At 28.1% G+C, this 18,943-nt stretch overlaps 2 long non-coding RNA genes across 3 annotated transcripts in view; one reads left to right on the top strand and one right to left on the bottom strand.

Moving 5' to 3' along the window:
- LOC136077895 (uncharacterized) overlaps positions 1–18,943 on the bottom strand; it is a 46,716-nt gene that overhangs the window by 4,712 nt on the left and 23,061 nt on the right. The gene's annotated exons all lie outside the window — the stretch shown is intronic.
- On the top strand, positions 335–9,460 carry LOC136077894 (uncharacterized). Of its 2 annotated transcripts, XR_010637353.1 has the most exons (6): positions 335–2,559; positions 3,096–3,232; positions 3,402–3,579; positions 5,974–6,045; positions 8,512–8,845; positions 9,276–9,460. It is a non-coding gene; the product is annotated as an uncharacterized LOC136077894 (long non-coding RNA). The 2 variants fall into 2 exon arrangements; XR_010637354.1 differs by lacking the exon at positions 8,512–8,845 and having other exon boundaries at positions 1,529–2,559.

The following is an 18,943-nucleotide window of genomic DNA, read 5'->3' as shown; positions in this document are numbered from 1 at the left end:
AGAGAGAGAGAGCTACTATATATAGAGAGCTATATTAAGAGAGAGAAAAGTTACTATAAGTCAGAGAGTTTAGACAGTCATTGCACACAAAGTACTAGCAGAAAACCTATGTGGCTTTAGCTAGTTGAAAATATTTTAAATTATACTATTTTGCTTGTGGGTTTATAAAAACTCTTGAAGTATTGCGCTTGTAGTATTGACCAATAAAAAATGTAACGTAACAAAATCTACAAATGAGATGTAGTTAAAATATATGGAACGCCAAAGCTGCCTTAAGTGCGTTCAGTCCATTATGCAATGTCCTCACTACATTATTTGCAGTGCTTATTGCATTATACGGTGTGGTGATTACAATATACGCTGTGCTAACTACATTATACGCTGCACTAACTACATAATATGCTGTGCTTACTACATTATATAATGCGTTCATTACATTATATGATGTGGTAATGCATTATATGAAGTGCTTCTGCATTATGGGTTATGCTTATTATATTATATGATGCGCTCATTGCTTTATATGATGTGCTCACTACATTATATGTGGTCTTTTTTTATACGTAGGAGATTTAAAGGAGGTGAAATTTAAAAAAGGGGGTTTTCATAAAATATATTTAACTTTTAAAAATGGCATACTTTGCAGCAGATAATGAGGTAGTTGATGTTTTAACAAATATTGGTTTACAAAATCTCATAAACGGATTTAAAACAGAAAGATTTGATATTTTTTCAGTTTTAGCTGCATCAAATGAGGAGCTATCTAGACTTAGAGTAATCACACTTGGTGATAAAATAGATTCTTGTAGAAACAAGCAGCAACAATAAGCAAAAAAATGTGCCTTGTCATCGATAGACAATGTAAATCAAAATTAATTTTTTTCAGAGGAAGAAAAATGAGAGAAAATAAAAGTGTTTTTTAAGAATATCAAGTTAAAACTATGTAGAATTTGTAACTAGTTACATATAGTTACTTTAGTTAGCTATAAATAAACAAACAAAAAAAGTTTAGTGTAATAAAATTAATATTTCGAATTCATTGAATTTTTAAATTGGCTAACACTGACAGCGTCGATTGCAACAGACACTGTTTACAATATTGTTAACAATAACATTAGTGTATTGATAACAATTTGAATAATCAAAAACAAGTAACATTTTAGTTGTTTTTTGATTATTTAAATTATTAACTGTTACTTGTTTTTGATTAATCAAATAGTCCATTTTCAAAATTCTTTTGGTAAACTTACTAGTAATATTGGAAAATTTTGCAATTAATATTTTTTAATGTTAAATTTTAAAAATATACATTAAGAATAACTTCTTAAAAAAAAAAGGACAAACTTCAATTATAAAGTTTTATAAGAATTTAAAAATTGTCTATAAAAGCTACAAACATTGTGTTTTGACAAATTATTATAGATTCTTAGTTTTTTAATTGACATCTAATTGTCAAATAATTATTCTACACTTGTGCAAATGATTTTGAGATTACATATTATGTTTTTGATTTTAACACTATACACAGTTAGAAACCTGAAAAAATATATTAAGATGCTAGCCACAAAGCGGAAGAAGAGAGGAGAAGAACGTGGACTGTTAATTTTATGTGTATGGCAAAAATGTATGCTACAAAAATTCCTACTACTGACCAAAAAATAATTTTACAAAAAGCAGTCCTTGGGTATAGAAAAATAAAGCTTGAAATAACTGCAAATGAAGAAGCTGTTTACAGTAAAATTGTTGAAAATTTTCTACAAGTTAAAGAATCTGGTGGAATTGAGTTAATGGCTTGTTTAGCGAATTCTCGAGATTTAGTATTATTAAACTGCAAAAGAAATTAAATTAAGTATGGGCCGAGGCCAAGGAAAAGTGTACATTAGACCAATACAAAAATGTTTGTCAACTAAATCAATAAATGAAGAGCTATAATTACTTTAAAAAACAAGTGTTGGAGTTGTGGGAAGGAATTCTTCTTAAATGAGTTAATCACATACAGATTTGCTTTAATGTTGACAGCAGTGATGCTTTAATGTGACGGCAGTAGCAGTGACGAAAATGATGATGTTTTTGAACTTCCTCTGTTTTCTCCATTCAAAGACAATGACAATTGTAATAGTTCAAATAATAATTTTACACAACAAAATCGTTTTTCAATGCAACCTTTACCCTAGTATGAGCTGCCAGAATATGAATCACCAAATGTGAACTTATTTTTATCATTTTGGAATCTAAACAAGACATAAATTAGAGTGATCTATTTCTTCAGTAAACTGTAATAAAAATGTATATGTTTTTAAAGAAGATTTAGATACAAAGATAGAGGATATTATTCAATACTGTCATAAGAAAAATATTTCAGAAAATACTGTTGAAATATTGCGATATATGCAAAAAAAAGTTGATAACTGGAAGGCTTCTTAAATCACAGACCTTGCTGTTTGTCCAGATGGAGAGACACCTTTTATTCTTGTTGATCATTCAAATATATTGATGACTGCAGAGTTGCTGGATATTAAAAATAAATTGATTACTCTGGAAGTACAATTTTATAATGAGGTAACTCTTATAGCAATAATTATATCATTAAAAATGATTTCATTTGTATAATGAAATAGTTTTTGATGAATTGTTTTTGATATAATAACTAGAAAAACAATTTTTTAAACGTTCATAAAATAAGGATGCTAAAGATTTTGGAGGTCCTAGGAAAGAGTTCTTTGAAATTATTTTATGAAAGATTTGGGAAAAATATTTCGACAATGGAATACTCGATTCATTCCCTGAAAATTATTATGCAGTTGATTTTTTTATCTGGTACGATTATAATTACTCTAGCATTGTTTATTCGCTTATGTATAAATTTATGTATAAACTATGCATATGCAACATGCATTTATATATTTTTTTAAATTAATATAATATATTCAGAAATAATTTTTTCTACAACTTTAGAATTATTTGCATTCATATAGACACCTGAATGAGTTATATAACAGTTATAGTTTGAATTATATAGATGTATAACATTTATATATTTTGAATTGTTAAAAAAAGGTGTTGTATAACTTTTTTGTATTATTTTTTCATTACAGATTTTTCGATATTGCAGAATGGTAAACTTCAAAAATTTCTATGCAAAGTCAGATTAGATGAGATTTTTTATGCCACTGCGCCGAAACCCTGCTATAATGAAATGTGATCTGCCTTTAAAAAGTTTGGAATATACCAAGTAAGAAACAAGCTAAATTGACTTGTTTTGCTATAGCAAACCAATCAGTAACATAGTTGTTTAATAATATGAGGTTTTACATCTTATAATAAAATCCCATATGTTTTTATTGCACCTAAATTTTTATTTTGTATATACATTTATTGTAGTTGTTTGATTTGATTTATAGATTGCTCATTCTCTACCAGCCATCTTGCAGCTTTTTAATTCATGTAATGTAGAAAAACTGACATTCAAGTGATTGTCAACACTTTTAAAGCCATCATTTGCAGAAATAGGATCAAATGATTATGTGTTTCAATCTAAAATATATGCTAAGTTTAACAAGTACCTTCGAGAACCTGCTTGTAAGTACTTTAGTATATGTTGGTTATTATATTAATATCGATTAGTTTATGGCGGTAAGTATATTAATATGTATAGATTTTTAATACCAGTTTCAAATAGTTTCTTAACTATGTAATTCATTGTTATATATTCATTGTGCAAATTACACTTCATTTATTTAAAAAAATTTTTGTAAAGCTGGGAGAAGAAATTAAAATATGAACTTCATAACTTTATAAAATAGTGATCACATCATATAATGATGTAAGCAGGTTATATAATGTAGGGGGCACATTATATAATGTAATAGCACACCATATAATGCATTAGCACATCATATAATATAGTGAGCACATTATATAATGTAGTGCACATATTATATAATTTAGTAGCACATCATATTAAGTAGTGTGCACATCATATAATGTAGTGAGCACATCATATAATGTCGTGAGCGCATCATATAATGTAGGGAGCACATCGTATAACGTAGTTAGCGCAGCGTATTATGTAATCACCACATCATATAATGCAATGAGCGCAGCAAATAATGCAGTGAGCACACATAATGAACTGAACGCACTTAAGGCAGCTTTGGCGTTCCATACTCAAATATAGAATTTTTTTTAACGTTAAATTATGTTTCAGTCTACACTTTTTAAAAGTTGCACTTTTATAAGTTAAAATAAAATAATTAAATGTAACTTTGCGAATTAAAACTTTTTTTTTTTCACGAAAAATTAGTTACATAAAAAAACAAAACAATTAAGACAAATCTATTTTACAATTAAAATAAACGATAGTAATTAGCAGTTTTAAAAAAAAAAATTTAGTTCCAAATGCCTCGACAAACACATTGTTAAATATCGTTCCTCAGATCATGAGTAATGGTATTTAACAAAATTGTTTTATTAGCAATATTATTTATGTATCTAATTATTTATGTACTTTATTTTTGAAAATGCATTAACACGCTTTTCAAAACTATTGTAATTAAAAAAGTATTTTAAAAAATTAACCCAGTCCTAAAAAATTAAGCAGTACTTGGGTATAGAAAATTAACGCTTGTGGGTTTTTTAAAAAAAGTATTTTTTAAAGTAAATCAACTTTTAAAGCTTTAATAGTAACGTAACGAAAAACAAATCAAAAGTAGCTTTAATAGTTAAAATAACTTACGGTACGGTTAATCAATCTAAGGTACTTATTACCTCTAAAAGTTTAACCAATCGGAAGTAACATAACTTAAAACATTTAAGAAATAAAACGTTTCAATTCCTAAATGTATTTAATTGACGTATTCTAATTACATTAAAGCAATTAAAATATGTCACAAATGTAAATTTTTTTACGTTACATTACGTGTTTTTTTTAAAGTGTAACAAATTGAGACAAAACAACAATAAACAAACCATTAATTTATTACTACGTTTATTTACTTAATATTTAATTAAAAAATAGAGAATGTAACCTTGTTACCAATTGTAACCGATTGAGACGTTATGTAACTTTAAAATGTTGTAGGGGATTGTTGTTTATTTTAAAATTGTTACTAAATTAGTGCTATTTAGACCATATATATATATATATATATATATATATATATATATATATATATATATATATATATATATATATATATATATATATATATATATATATATATATATATATATATATATATATATATATATATTCAAATCTCTTTAGTAATAACATTACTTTATATTTGTTAGTATATAATTTTATTCTTACTATATTTATGCAATGCCAATTAAAAGTTACAAAAAATTTTTGCATATACTTTTCAAATAGATGGCTAATGCTTATTTAAAAAGATAGCGGTTTGTTAACCAAAGAGTTAGTGATGTAGCAGCAGGAAGTGTAGATTTTGAATCACATTTTATTAGAAAGTCTTAAAATAATTTTAGGCTTAAATATGAGAAAGAATCACATTCTTTCTCATACTTAGGATTAAACACTTAGGATATGTTTAACATTAAAGTTTAGTATTATTGTAGAAAACTCTGATTTTTAAAACTGACACAACTGTAAATAAAGTGAAGTAAACTGCACTTTGATATCGCATTCCCATAAACAATAAGAAAGTCTTAAAATAGGCTTAAATATGAGAAAGAATCACATTCTTTCTCATATTTAAGCCTAAAATTATTTTAAGACTTTCTTATTGTTTATGGGAATGCGATATCAAAGTGCAGTTTACTTCACTTTATTTACAGTTGTGTCAGTTTTAAAAATCAGAGTTTTCTACAATAATACTAAACTTTAATGTTAAACATATCCTAAGTGTATTATTGGCTTACTTGATAATATTATGTATGATTTTTTTTTGTACTTTTTTTGTACTTTTTTTGTGGAATTTTATAAATAAGTTTGGTTTCTATCATTTTCTTTAGACTTAAGTTATCACAGAGAAATAAATGAAAATAAATCAAATGATCTTTTATCAATCACTGATATTGAATCAAGTATTATTTTTACTTACTATTTTAAAATAAATGCTGTGATAATAAAAAAAAAGTAATGATTTAAATTATTAACTCTTGGCTGCTGTATATTCGCATTTACTTTACTTTTTTTTTATATAGAGAGGTTTTTATTTTATGCAATATAATATTTGAATAGATTATTTGGAAAAGGAACATGTCTATATTTTGGAGATTTTAATTTGTTTTAATTTACTTACAATCATATCATTAAAATAGAGTACCTATAAAATGATTTATCTGTGCAGATAATAGGCATTTTGAAATAATAATATAAAATAATGCAAGATTAAAATGATAATATAAAATTAGAATTATAAAAACAGTTTCTTCGTTCCTCTTGCAAAATATGAAACTCTTGTTTGTCTTCTTGACTTGACTTGTACCCATGTTTTTGACTTGACTAGTACCCATGTTTACTCTTGACCTTACCCATTGTTTTGATGGTTGGATGGTTCAAATTAAAGCATAATTGATTGGCATTTTTCCGCTGATTCGAGATTTCTTAATTTGGTACTTGCCGATTCTGGTTATGATCCGAATAGTTAGGTTACATAATTACATTTGAAATTTTTAACAAAATATTGATCGTAGATATTCTCTTGTCTTTGTTTATAGGTCCATTATCTCTAATTAGGGCATCATTTTGTCTGCTTGGGATTGACCATCTATCCAAGATGTTATTGAGACTGGTAACAATGAGTTATCCTGTGTGGCCGTCCTCAAGATTCCTCAATAATAACACAACAAACATCTGGTTTCAATCTTGGTTAGTCCAATGGGCAGTTAAGGGTAGAAATGCGTTAAGGTTATTGTTGCTGGTCCAGACATCACTTGTAATGTGAATGGATTCTGCCTTATCAACCAAAATCTGAACTTTGTTTCTCACTGCAGCACACATTTGCAGAATTAAAGTTATGGAAAAAGTCGCTTGTGCTGGTATGGTGTAACAAGGCTCTAACTCATGCATCAAGCGAACGCAACCAACTTAATTACAAAATTTAAAAGCAAGACATCTGATGCAATTATTTCAGCTATTAACTTTGTGATCTGTAATTGAGATGGTTTGTTGACATCAACAACTTTCTTCTTGTCAAAGAGAGCTCTAAGTGTCTGCATCTTTGGCTTCTACATATTATTAAACATATTATCTTCTTCAGCTTTTCTCTTCCTCCTCTTTAAAATTGTTCTTCCCTACAAGGTACGTTGCTCTTGACTCATCAACAGCGTTTATTTCGAAATAATGCCATATTTTACTTTGAAACATTGTGTTAAACTTATATGAGTTCAAGCAGTTCCAAACTTATAATTCTTTTTATTTATGATAAATATTAGATTCAAAGTTTTGAACTTATTCAAGATTTTAAAGTTAATTAAAGTTATTTATATGTGGTAGTGATGTAGTGGTAGAGCGCTCGCCTTATGAGCAAGAAGTTCTGAGTTCGATCTCTACCACATCCCTGGTAGTACCACGCTCAATTTGTTTCTCTGTACAGCGGCCTTGTTTGTCAAGATTCGTGTTTCGGAGTTTTAGAGTTGAGAAAGGGTTGTAACCACAAAAGTAGCCTCCTTAACTGGAGTGGCCGTTTTTTTATTATATAAAACGAAAATTGTGAATTGTGAATAATATTGAGTATTGATATTTGACATCATGCCCATTAAATAGTGTGTTTGTTAAATCAACAAAACTGCAGAAATGAATAATATATGCAGAGGGGTATTTTTTTATAAATACTTTTTTAGTTTTTCTGCTTTATTTTGCAATAAATATGTTCTTTTGGTTATTTGGCATTTTATTTTATTTATTTACTCTTTGGATTGGTCTGCTGTTTTGGTGCCAATACCGATTAGTCAGTTTTTAGCAAAACCAGGTTGATACCGATTTCTAGATCAAGATTCGGTTATGCCCTAGTTTAAATTTAATCTGTATATTTAAACTATTCATTATTTATTTTCAACAAAACATATATTAAAAAAATTAATACAATAACACTCTCTTTATTAAGAAATAAGTAGAAATTAAGAATAAATGTTCAACATACTTTTTAGTGATGTAAAGGTAAAAAAGATAATAAATTAATAATAAATTTTTTAAATTAATAATAAATTTTTTTAAATGTATTTTTTAATATATTTTTTCATGCTCTGAGAGTTTCATTTTAAAGTCTATTAGGTTCTTTGAGTTAACTTAAACTGGTACTAAATTAGTTTCTGAATAGTTTAAAGCCTAATCTAGTAGCTGTTGACTATCAAAGGTCATGAATATTGTGAAACTAATAGTCAGTAGGATAGAAACCATTCATCTGTCTACCATTGCTGCTCAATAGCTATTGGATTATGCTTGAAACAATCCAGCTTTTTCGTCAAGAAAAACTTAAATAATTTTTTTGTTAAGATTTATGTGACTCAAGTGAGGATGCGGAATTATTGATTTAAAATTTTTTTTAGTTCATTCTGTTAATTCGTATTTTAAAAAAGATCTTTAATCTTTGTCAACATAATTAGCTGCTTATAACAAGTGCTCAAGTTCTTCCGTCAATGAGCTATTGTGTATTTTGCAGCCATACAGGCTGGATTTATCAAAAGATCCAAGAATGTTACTGGTGGTTTTTAGTCATCTATCATGACAAAACTACCACATCTTGCTATGTCTTTGAGCTATGATTTATTCTACATGACCAAGAATAAATACAAAGACATCGTAAGTAAACGATGCTTTCTGCTTGAGTACGAAGATTACTATTAAAAGTTTATGAGCTCTTCATATATAAGTCGCAATTTGGTAAGTGTTTACATGTATATAAATATATATATATATATATATATATATATATATATATATATATATATATATATATATATATATATATACACATATATAAGTTATTGGACAAATTAAAAAAATTTTGAATTTTTTGAGGTTTTTCTTCTGTAATCTAAGTTTGTGTAATGACTATTGGTTGCACATGGTGTTTACTAATTAGCAAAGTATTTATGATTGTATTATGTTATAATGATCAGTAGAGTAACTTAATCCCGCTTAGTAAGGTTGAATGTCTATAGTTATTAACAAATAAAGTAGATTTGTCATCTGCTGTAAAATGTTGTTTATTCCCTTAGTGTTCCAATTTAGGCCTCTCCTACTTCTTCTTTTGAATAATTTTTTCATAAAATTTGTAAAAGTTTTTACTAATAATTTGAATTAATTTTAGAATCTATAACTGAATCCAGCAACATTAAAATTCAAGTGTGCATTGGAAAAACATGAAAAGAAAGAATAGCAATTAGTGCTGAGACATCCCTGAATTGTTTACTTTATTTGCATCTTTTATTTTTAATAAATTATTTTATGACTGTAAATTTTTTCATTATATTATAATATTACAGCGGTACAAAATGTACTTTTGAATGTCCCGTGCGTACGTCTTTTAAACGTCCTTTCCGAACGTTTTTTGTACGTTCTTAAAAAACGTCTTTGTTAATTTCATCTGGGTACCAAATCTGAACCACTTAAAAAAGTCCAAATCAGACGTCTTTTAAACATCTGAATCACACGTCTTTTGAATGTCAAAAACGGCCGTCTTTTGAACGTCTCCTCGGAACGTTTTTGGTAATTTCATCTGGGTACCTAAAAAGAACCACGTCTGAACGTTCTGATCGGACGTCTTTAAAACGTTTTTTAAACGTAAAAGTGCCGGTAGGAGGTTAGCGAAACATTTTATTGCTCAAAATGTATCAAATAACTAGAGGGTATTATAAGCATCTCCAGCAAAAATTAGAACATCTGATAAAACACGAATTGAAATTTTCATCGTATTTGTATTTCGTACATCGTATAAGGTAGATTTTGGTATTATAATCATCTTAAGCGAAAAAAGAGTTTAAGGAAACGCGTGAGTAAGGAAGTCGTCTTGGTTAACTTGAAAGAGAAAAAAAAAATGGAAAAATTTCTGTAATCCGACTACGTCAAATAATTTTGGTAATACCAAACTTACCTTTTTCGCAAATGCAACAAGAACAAATATCGATTTAACTGAACGTATTGATGAGTTTCGTATACGAATGGACTATCATCAAATTGGAAACCCTCGATATATAAGCGAAAGAGATAAAGAAATTATTGATAGAATACAGGAAAAAATAAATAAAGCATAAAACTGAAGCAAACAAAGAACAAAATATAATTTAAAATTATAAAATTATTAGAAAATGCATAAAAAAAAATGCATCTATATAACAAAATGAAAAAATCAAACGATAAATTATAATCGAATTTTGAAGCTATTGAAAGAAAAAAAATCCAAACGCGCGATAATAAGAGCAAAGATTCAGTGAAGGTTAGAAGAAAAAAGATGCTCCAAATTATTTTTCGTTTAAGTAAAGCAAAAACTTGCTGAGCAATGTCTTTGAAATAAACGGCAGAGATGGGAAGGTTAAAACAGAACCAAATGAAATTTTAATAGAATTCGAAAATTTTTATAGAAATTTATACAAGTTTAAAAAAAATTTAAAATCTATTTTGGAATGTTTGTTCTCAAACACCAAAGTTTAGAAAATAACCAAAAAATAAATAAGTTGTTGAAAAAAGAAATTTCTGAAAGCAAGGTAAAATCAAGCTATTGGGCAAATAAAAGTAGCAATGTCCCCCAATTCGGTTTAACAATTGATTATTACAAACATTTTTTCAATATAATTAAAAAAGACATGATTGATAGTTAAAATAATGTTTTACTTACTGGCGAGATGACAAACTCTCAAAAAGAAGCTCTGATAACATGTATTTTTAAAAAAGAAAACAAAATCGATTTAGGAAACTGAAAACCCATATCATTAACAAATGTGGATTATAAAATCCTAACGAAAGTTTTGCCAAGTAGACTAAAAAATATTTTACTAAACATAATACATAGCAACCAGACACCATGTATTAAAAACAGAATAATATATTTTAATTTCAGTTACACAAGAGACATTATTAGAATTGCTAAAAAAAGGTGATTTGGGTGCTTGCAAATTTTCTATGAATCAGGTAAAAGCTTTTGATAGGGTTGATAGAGCTTTTTTGATTGATTATTTGAAGCATTTTGAGTTTGGAAACGTTTTTTCATCTTTTGTGAAAACAATTTATAATAATATATATGCTAAAATTAAAACTAACGGTTTGTTATCAGGAAAAAAAAGGATATTTTGAGAGGGGTTAGGCAACGTTGTCCTTTGTCAATGATACTGTACATCATTCAGTCAGAAATTTTTTCAACCTATGTTAGGCAACATAAAAATATTAAAGGTGTACATGCTGTAGGAGAGAAATAAAAATACAGCAATACGTCGACGACTCCAATTTTTTTTAAGCGGAGATGATTCCATTACAAAAGTAAGGACGCTTTCAAGTTCAATCAAAAAGTCACACAAGCGCTAAAATAAACCTTTGCCAAATGTCAAAGCATATGGTTAGATTAAAACTAAAATCTAAATTTCATTTGATACGAACTCTTTTAGAAGCTTATGAATATTTTTTTAAATAACGGAAACTTCCAATACGATACCCGATGGAATAAGCGTTTTAATAAAATGGAAAGCTCTATACAAAAATGGGAAAAATACAGTTTGTCTTTAAAAGGCAGAAAAATAATTATAAACACGTTTACAATCCCGCAAGTAATACACTTGCTTTTATAGCACTCTTACCGAGCAAAGGATTTCTGATCAAAATGGAGCAAAAATAAGTAATTGTTTTGGTGTATTAAAAAATTTAGACTTATCAAAACAAAAACGCAACAAAAAATAAAAAACAGTGGCGCATGAAAGAACAGCTTAAGTAACTAACTTAAGGAAGTCCGTTTGCAATGGGTAAACAAGTTTTACAATGAAAATATAGATGGACGTTAGAAGGATGCAACTCGTTCAAATACTAAACCACCTTAGAAATGCAAAAGCAAAGCAAATACATTTTTGAAACCCTACTCAGATCAATATGCTATCCTTTTTACTCTCAGCCATTAGTCGATTGGCATAAATTAAAAAAAAATGTTTTACTTTTAAATGAAATTGAAGAAATTTTGAACCAAACTCTTTTTTAAACACAATGATTAAAAGGTTTCCTGAAACGTTTTTAAATCCAAACAAAACACACGTAAAAACCGATATTGTAATAGTAGCCGATGTTACTAAAATATTTCAGTCAGGTTTTTTACACCATAAAAGCATTGACTTTACTGAAAATAAGTTAGAAAATATTACAAAAACTTTGCCTATGAAATGACAACAAAGAAATTCAACGGAATTCCAAAATTATGATTATAAAAAAGTTTTTTCTTTATATAGCCAAAAGAAGAACAAAGAACGAATATAAATATCTAGCATTTTTAACTTTATATAATTCATTATATAAACCAGTAAAAAAAACAAAATATAAATTTTATTTTGACCACGGCGATGGGTGGGTGGGGGTGGGTAGGTTTGGTCGGGTGTGGATTCCCAGGCGACCATGCCCCCTTCCCCAACTATTTTTAAAATAATTTTGATTTTTTTGCTGATAAAAAATTGAATACTATTATACAAATAGTGACACTATTTTCTACATAAATACACAAAAATATATAGTATTTATAAGTTTTAGTGGTATCTATGCACGAAAACTAGTAAGTTATTTAACGCCACGAAAGAACTCATTGGTTAAAAAAACATTACTCACTTAAATCGTCAGCGGTAGTGACTAGGGAAGGCACTTTTGCTTATTTTGATGTAAAAATGCGAATTATTTTTAAGCCAAAAATTTCTTTACATAACTTATTTTAAAATATATAATTTACTTACATTTAAAAGTAATTCGCTTTTTTTTTCATAAAATAAATATATAACATGTAAAACTTCATTGCTTAAGTTAAGTTTTTTAAATAAATGACTGTTACTTGAAAAATTAATTTATTTTTACAAGTAAAAGTAATTTACATTTTTACTTTTACTTGTAAATGTAACTTACTTTTAATGGTTAGTCGTGTAAAGTAAATTACTTTGAAAAGTAATTTGGTTATAATTATGTTAAAAATTTTCAACGAAATGTGATTTACATTTTATGGGTAAAAAAAGTTATTTATGAAGCAAACTTTTTTAAATAACATAACACTTACTTACAAACATCTTAACAACAAATTACTTTTACGTTTTAAAGTAACTAATTAACAAAAACAGCTTACATACAAGTGATTTGAAAAAAATTGTTATTTACAATAACGAATAAAATTAAATTTTGTATTTGAAATTTTATACTTTACTTTGTAAGTAAGTAAAATGTAAGTTATATTATTTACTTTCTCAAAGAACAGTCATTTCATATTGATTTAACATAAATTTTGAAATTCGTATTCAAATCCATTGCCTGTTTGAGCGCACTTTTGTGCAGAGACGAGCTCCCTGCCGCATGAGTGCTAATAAGGGCTGCTAAAAAATCATTGATTTTTTATTTCTTTTGTATTTGTTGAGCAGAAATAGGTCAGCGTCTATAATGTAACTTTGGTGGTAAAGGAGGGGTGGGGATGAAGGAGGCATAATTTCTAAGCTATGAGTAATTCATGCTTGTGTAGCATCTATTAGCTAGGCTACTGGACGCTACCCATGCATGCAAACCTTGACTGTTCATTAGAGCGCGCTTTTTTTCTGGTTTTTTTCTTTGTATTTGCCTTTTCAATCAAGTATTTTGTTATGGTAATATGAGGCAATATAACACTTTTGGTACCCGTAAGAACATCGGCTGCTAAATAAGTTTTTAAAAAGTTTTAAGTCATTTAAACTACCTGATATAATTCATATGATTAAAGGAGTGTTTATTAGATATTTTTAATTTCACAAAATAGTCATTTTGTGAAGTTGACTTCACAAAAAAATGTTTTGTGAAGTCGACTATCGGTCGTTCTGCAACCTTGCGATTGATTTTTCATTACCTTCCAGACTAGCTAGAGCTCTGAAACTTCCAGCATTTGTGTAAATTTAATAAACGTACATGTTAAAATGAGTAGGAAAAAAAAAAAGAGATACAAAAAAGTAGAGTTCTCCAGAGCCAACTGGAGAACTTCACTTTTTTGTATCTCTTTTTTTTTTAATTTTACTTTGTCTTTCAGACTTTACTTTGATTTTACTTTATCTTGACAGCTTTTGTGTAGTACCGATAAAAATGCATGTTAAATTTGTTTCCTGGGCAAGGGAGACTGTACCTTTTTTCACTCTAATATGTTGTTTTTCTTTAAAGTTGGGGTTTATAACTTTTTTGAAAGAAAGATTTTTTGAAAAAAGCTTTGAAAAGGCATTTTTTTGATTTATTTGTTTTAGTATTAATTTTTTTGTAGGGAGGAAATAGGTTAGTGGCCCTGATAAAAGTTAACCGTAAAAGAGCTGGGCATATTTTTACTTCTCTTATTCAGCGTGATCGTTGTCAGGGCGGTCTCGAAGAGATCTCTCGTGGAAAGGAGGGGAGGTGTCGTATTTGTTTTTTGCTAACTAGAGACACACACAAAAAAAGGTCCTCGAACTTTGACATTTGTCAACTCTACTTCAAAACTTGCCAACTGAAATGCTAAATGTACAAATGTGCTAACTCAAATACATATATAACAGCTTAGGAAAGGGGGAGGGGATACCCCCTACACCCCCCGAACGGCCCTGGTCGTAATAACCACTCTAACAAAAATAAAAAGTTTTTTTTAATAACTTTTCATAAAACTGTTATCTGGAATGAACTAATTTCAATTAGTCTATTCCAGAAAACAATTAATTAATTCCAGAAATAACTTTCATTTTGGTTAGATTGTTTTTTAACAACAACCACGCTGAATAAAAAAAGCCAAAATACAAAACTTAAAATAAAATTGCAAAACGCACAGCCATTTCCAAAGCAAGAACAATAAACCAGACAGACTTTTAAAAAAAACTTTAAAAAAAACTGATTTAAATAACCCCAAGATTAATTTAAAAAAAAAAAAGTTAAAAAGGCAAAAGTAAAATTAACTTGAAAAAAATGTGTTATTTTTCAAAACCGCAACATCCGCTTATTTTAATTTATTTAATATAGCAAATTTAGTAGAGTGGTTCAAAAAAGCACACTTTTTAAATTTAAAATTATATCGTCGATTGAGAAGAAAATTGTCTTATGTTATTTCATCATATAGATGAAATAAAATCGAGTTCTTTTTTTTTTCTGTAAATTTTTGTTACTTTTTTTACTTTAAATTTTCAAAAAATTTAAAGTAAAAAAGTTAACAAAAGTGCAAACCACAATATTTAAACAACCGGATTCCAATCGTATATTAAAAATCAGAGCCGTATCAAGCTTTTTGAATTTGTTTGAAAATTTAACTTTATGTAACGGCATGGATCAAACTCCAAACTCATATATTTATGTAAGGCTTTTTAAAAGTATTGTGATAATCAGAGTCTGTTAACAATAAACCCCTAAAATGTTTACCTCCCTCTCATGCCACAAGTTTATAACATTTCGAGCGACGAGTTTATAACATTTATATATACATTTTATTTTAACATTTTAAACTAAATTTAAGCTCATTTAACAAATCTCTAATGTCATGGAATAATCTCTTTGTGTTCAAAAACTATGACCATATAAATTTTGAGCAACCTCCCCAATTATTTTAATGGATTTAAAATATTATCTTTAATTAAGTTATACGTTCGTCTGACAATCAAATTCTGTTCCTCATTAAAAAGTTCGAAGCGAAAGTTAGTGTAACTCTTTTTTAGTGAATAAGTAATCAAATGACGCGGACTTCATTGTTAAAATTTGGCGAAGAATAACGAAGAAAATTAAGTTTTTATGAGTGACTTTAGTCTACAAGATCATTCGTATTTTTCAAACAACATTATCAAATTAATTTTTTTTTATTTAATTTTGTCATTGATTGTTGTTTTTTTATTACATAAAGACGTTCTTTAATGATTTTTAATTTTAATAAGTTAATTTTTCTAAATTTGCCGTTACAAATAATTACTTTTCTTTTGTAAAATATACAAATGGCGGGGGCAAGAAGAAGACAAAAATAGTCTTATTGCCAAGCCCCTAAATATCCGTACATAATAAAGTCATTAAAAACTTGTCATTAAAAATTGATGATCACGTGTTTTTCCGAAGTTTGATTTAAATAAGTTTATTTTATCATATAATAATAGTTGACAGTTATAGTTTTGTATTTTTGCGAATATACCTTAAAAAATTAATATATATGTAGCTAAAATACCAAATTCTCTTGTTTTAGTATGTTATTTTAGAAAAAGAGAAATTTTTTTTACTAAAATAACACATTGTAGGCCGGGTGAATAAAAATAACCATTTGCTTTTACTAAGCAATTGGTCAGCTTTACGTGAATAAATACTTCAGGAGTTTTGTTTAAACTTTTATTCACGTAAAGTTAAGCAATTTACTCAGTAATTGCTCAGCTTTACGTGAATAAAAACTTATTCAAAATTGCCTAAGGTCTTATTCACGTAAAGCTGACCAATTACTGAGTAAAAGCACTTGCTTATTTTTATTCACCCGGTCTAATAAAGCAGAAAATATATTGCATAAATAACAGAAATTTTAAATAAATTGTTTTTTTAACATATAAATAAAACGGTTTAAAAATATATTATCCATGAAAATATAAATTAAACAAAATAGAAGATTTAATTTTAAACTGATTTAAATACAAGTGGTATTGCGTAATATTATCAAAAGCAATATAAAAAGGTTTTATAATTTGAAAATGCGGTATTTCCTTTATCACTAAACCTATTAGAATTACTTAATCAACAGCATTCTTTAACTGATAGTATTATTATATCGTTAGGTACAAATAAAATCTTTTAATGTGTTGATAACAAACCATATTAAAATCATTTTAAAACTTTATGAATAACCAATAATATAATGGTGTCTACGTGCGTAAATTTTGAGATAAATATATTAATATAACTATGAAAAACCAATAAATTTGGTTTATAAATATAATTTTGGTAAATAAAACATACTTAAGTGCCAAACTTTAGTATTTTCTTGTTTATATCAAATTAGATGTTTACGAAAAGATTGAAACAACCAGGGTGTAAACTTTATATTATGATAACTTTTGAATTTTGAAACCTGTCGACTTAAATTTAGTGTAAGAAAATAAAAAATACCAATTTGTTGCCCTCATATTTATAGTAGGGATTGTAAAAGTTTTAGGGTATTTTTGTTTCCAGGCTCTAATCACTACAACTTTTATTTCTTAGTCTGCTTGTAAATCATTGCTTAGCTTCAGCTCGGTTTACACGCATATTACACAATGGCGAAGCAAAATATCTTTGACTAGTGAACATATGTGGTCAAGGTGCCTAATTTCCGTTTCTCTGGAACAATAACTTTCATTAAAAAAAAAAAACTCTTTAAATCTCATTAAAAATTTAAATTTCATTAAAAAAACAAAAAACTCTTTAAAACTCAAAAAACTCTAAATAACTGAAAAACAACAGCAATAGCAAAAACACAAAAACAAATAATAGGCTTATTTATCAAGACTTGAACGAATATATATTACCTATTTAGCAAATCGTGTACCTACTTATACTTATGCGTATGGAAATTAAATTAAAAAATTAAAAACTTCTTTTTGCCTGCATTCTTTGTTATTTGCATTTTGGATTTTTATTTTCATTCTGCCGAAAACTAATAACATTTTAATTTTTTTTTTAATATAAACTTATTTTAAATAAAAGCATCCAAAAATATTAGTAACGCATAGCGGTTTCTTGATGACAAGAACGGCGGACTTCCGCAAGTTTTTTAAATTTGACTCAATTTTAGATTAAAAAAATTAAATTAAAAAAAAAAAATACATCTTGAGGCTTCTAAACCTCACTGCACTGGGTCTAGTTGCATGAGGGACTGTAAGTTTTGCTAACGTTACCTTTGCTGTAATTAGGTCACTAATACTAAACTCAGATAAAGATATTTACATAAAAAGTTCTAAATTTAACATGCCCATTTAAAATACCGTAGTTCTTAAACCAGTGCCGGATTAAGTCTAGCAGGGTATTTACAAAAATAAAGCATCCTCTTAAAAAATTTCGGTGCTCCTAAATCTGCGGGACATGGGGTTGTATCCCCATAATCCCGGACTGGTTTGAACTTTTCCTCCTTAGTCTTTAGATAACAAAAATTTTTACGCAAAAAACCTGTAAATATAACTAACAATTATGCCATTTATTCCTTTCAAATAGTCTACCCTTTCTGAACCTCCCACAGGTACAGTGCTGGCCAAAAAGATCCGACCACGCATTGTTCATCTATGTATACATTATGTACGTTGTAGTGTAGGCGCTTTCCTCGGAATTTCACTATCACGCTTTGCATGCGTGATCGGCTAGTTATCAGCCAATCAGAACAGTTGTACCATTGTTATATATACCATCGCATGCATGGCTATGAATTACTATTTGCATTTGACTATGGTGACAACATCACCTGGAAAACGTGCTACAATACAACTTTTGATGGAAGACGAGAAGTCTGATTGTCGATTGTCGTGCGATTGTCGCACGTTTACAAATGCCTAAGACAACTGTTCACGACGTCATTCAGCACATTAAGTTAACAGGCACTAGCGCTGCAGGAAGATCCAGTGGCAGACCGAAATGTACTACATCAAAGACTGACGCTATGATCCACCATGCAGTCACGAAGGACACACAGGCATCATCTTTACAAATTCTCAATGAACTGCCTCCTGATGTGAATGTGAGCTCTCGCACCATTCGCCGACGTCTTGTGGACGATTTCAGTCTTCGATCCTATCACGCTGCATTAAAATGACGACCATTTCAGAAAAATATTCGTGACCGCCTCAAATTTTG

Source organism: Hydra vulgaris, chromosome 03 (assembly GCF_038396675.1).
Source record: "Hydra vulgaris chromosome 03, alternate assembly HydraT2T_AEP".
Classification (NCBI taxonomy): domain Eukaryota; kingdom Metazoa; phylum Cnidaria; class Hydrozoa; order Anthoathecata; family Hydridae; genus Hydra; species Hydra vulgaris.
This window is presented reverse-complemented; position numbering and strand designations above follow the sequence as displayed.